Here is a 3,154-nt window from a genome sequence, read left to right as displayed (position 1 = left end):
CCCCCCCCCCCCCCCCCCCCCCCGCGATTGTGGTGTAGTAGTTATAATAGGCGCTTCGCTGTAGCACGGTAAAAGACCCGAGTTCGTTTCCCGAGGGGGGACAAGATTTTTATCGAGTATCTCGGTCTCTCTGCTGGGATGTATCCCGCTCAGCCCGGTTTAGCCCTGGCAAGTAGCTGTTGTCCCTGTGGTTTTATGCATCCCGCATACTTTAGCGAAATTTGATCATTTTTTGCATAATTTCTGATTGATATTTTCCTTTATCACTCTTTATTAAAATTAACAGAATCGCATAATTTCACATTTTTGGGCTCAGTTTGCACAATTTCATTATTTGTCTTGCATAAAACTACGGGGACAGAGTAGGGTCGGAAAGCTGCCTTCTACATGGTCTAAATTATGTCGATGGGGCCGTGACAACTCGCTGAAGACGTAGACAGACTTACGGGAAAGGAGGAAGAGGAAATGGTCAGTTTAGAGACAAACCTCGACCAAGTCCCCACATCTTACAAAATGGGGGAATTATTGTAAGCAAAGATTTTTTTTTTTAAAAAGGTGACTGAAAACGCAGGCGGAATCAGCGATGTTGTCAAAATCAAAGGTCAGAAGCTGGAAGCCGTGGTGAAGTTTCAGATAATGTGTTTCTTCTATATCTGAGAGCGATCGTCTCGAACGAAGGATCAAAACCCAAAGTCTTTGTCAAAATCACCAAGATCACAGCCATGATCACAGACCATATTATTATCTGATCTTGGACAACAGTTCAAAGACCAGACAGGTACGCTACCTCATCTGGGGTGTCAAACCCAATTCAATCGCCCAGGGGACCAAACTCAAATAACACTTACGGTTACGGGCCAAACTGGATAAACACCCATTGAAGCAGTGGGAAAAAACCGGGCCTAATCCTACAATAATAAATAAATAAAATAAAATAAATAAAATAAAATAAAATAAAATAAAATAAAATAAAATAAAATAAAATAAAATAAAATAAACAGACCAAAGTTTACAATAATAACAAATCCATGTATGCCAATTTTTACTCTTATGCCAGTTTGTCAGAGCAGGATGTTTGGCATCTTTTATCGGCAACAAATTTGTTTATATATTTTCTGTGTTATGGAGATTCGCAGGACGGCTTCATCATCATCATCATCATCATCATCATCATCATCATCATCATCATCATCATCATCATCATCATCATCATCATCATTATTGCCTTTCTCACCCTGCACCAGGGTATAGGCCACGGACAAACACTTTCCACCTTCTCTATCCTGGGCTAGCCTCTTAAATTGATGTTATTCCATCTTCCCATCATAATAAAAACATCAGTCAGAAGTAAAAGACCTAGGCTTCTGATCTGTAATAAAGAAAGACACAGAAGGTCATTTTTACCATCATCTATCAAAATGCTTCCATCTTAACCATCTTGTATAAGTATACTTACGACCTTAGAGCATGCATCAAAATAACACTGAGTGTGTATCTAGCTTACGATTATTATTGTTTATATTGCTGCTCTCATTTATATTATGCATGTGATTGTAAGCCTACTTGTGTGTGCATGTGTGTGTACGTGTGTGTGTGTGTGTGTGTGTGTGTGTGTGTGTGTGTGTGTGTGTGTGTGTGTGTGTGCTCGTGGTGGAACACCAAACCATAAGTGCCAGGATCTGGACAATAAAGATGTATCTTATCTTATCTTATCTTCCCACTCTTCTGTCCATCAATTTCTGTTATTCTTCTCCAGGTTCCACGCGGTCTTCCCCTTGATATCTTAAACCATGTGGATTTCAACCCAACACAAGTTTCTTTGTTACGCAGCTGCCTGACTTCCTGAGAGTATGTCCAATCCATCGCCACCGTCTTCTTCCTACCTCATCTCTGACTGGGATCTGTCTTGTTTTCCTTAACACTTCCTCGTTCGTAACCATGTCTGTCCATCGGGTCCTCAGTAACTTTCTTAGAGACTTGTTCAAGAAAACCTGGATCCTCTTTATGCGCAGGGCGGACTACCCGCACATGTACCTTATTTTCTCTCGTGGGCCAGGTAATAATATGATAATAGTATCTTGAGTTAAACACCTGTACGTCACTGTAATCTGTCCATTTTCTTATGTGTGCGAGCCAAAGATATTGACAACAGAACTTGAGAGGAAGATTCAAAGTCTGGAAAGGAAAAAAATTGTATAGGTTTAACGCCCTTATCAACCTGGAAAGGAGAAGAAAAAGACCTATATAGAACTTGGTAAAATACCCCTTGTGTATCTGACAAATACATGTATCGCATGTATCGCATGTATCGCATGTATCGCATGTATCGCATGTATCGCATGTATCGCATAAGTAAAGAAGAAGTTGTAGAAACATTTCGGGGAAATGCCGGGCCCTGCATGATCAGTGACCTGCTGTCCTCTCTGAAAAGACACACACAAAAACTACGATAGTATTGGACTTGTCGCAAGATCATGCGGACTATCAAAGACTGTATGTCGTGTATGGATAGAAGGAAAACAAAGAATGGTAGAATAACATCTCAGAGTGGACCGGCCTGAAAAATTATGAGACTATCATATCATATGAGTAAATCCAAAAATTGAAAGGAGAGGAATGAGATTACTTAGAGTCATCCATGGCGCTCCAATAGTCAACAACCCTACAGATGATGGTGAAGACGATTATCATCATCAATGACTTTCTCACATTGGATCAGGGTTTAGGCCACACACAATTAAGCACTTTTCACATTTTGGTCGCTTTTAAGGACAAGCGGGCTAACCCACATTTCGGGGGTTTCCAGAAATCTTGACCTGCACCAAAAGTGGGCATTGCCCTACCTGCTTGAGAAGTTTGGCTTCATTGGTGTGTTTATTTGTTTGGTTATAGAAACTCCCCTGGTCTTTTAAAGAAACTGAACAAGAGGCAAAAACTTTACCTTCGATTTGATCAAAACAGCTTTTTTCGGGATAGCCCTCTTGTGCTTAAAAGCGACCATTTATGATTTCCCTAACCTAGACTAGCCTCTTTATATTACATGTAGGCTATTCCATGTCTTCCCATTTTTCTAGACATCGTTCTCTCTAGCTTTGTCCATTGCCACTGTCCTTCATTGACCCTGCTGGTGCAAGCTCCTCTGCCAAGATCGACC

The 3,154-nt window shown here is 40.8% G+C and overlaps 1 protein-coding gene across 1 annotated transcript in view; it reads left to right on the top strand.

The window, feature by feature from the left end:
- Nucleotides 1–1,657: 1,657 nt before the first annotated feature.
- Nucleotides 1,658–3,154, top strand: part of LOC101852639 (DNA-binding protein SMUBP-2) — a 23,620-nt gene continuing 22,123 nt past the window's right edge. The window contains exon 1 of the mRNA XM_035971170.1: nt 1,658–1,848. The gene's annotated coding sequence lies outside the window, so the exon portion shown is untranslated. The remainder of the gene's footprint in view (nt 1,849–3,154) is intronic.

The sequence above is a fragment of the Aplysia californica genome, unplaced genomic scaffold (assembly GCF_000002075.1).
Source record: "Aplysia californica isolate F4 #8 unplaced genomic scaffold, AplCal3.0 scaffold00389, whole genome shotgun sequence".
Classification (NCBI taxonomy): domain Eukaryota; kingdom Metazoa; phylum Mollusca; class Gastropoda; order Aplysiida; family Aplysiidae; genus Aplysia; species Aplysia californica.
This window is presented reverse-complemented; position numbering and strand designations above follow the sequence as displayed.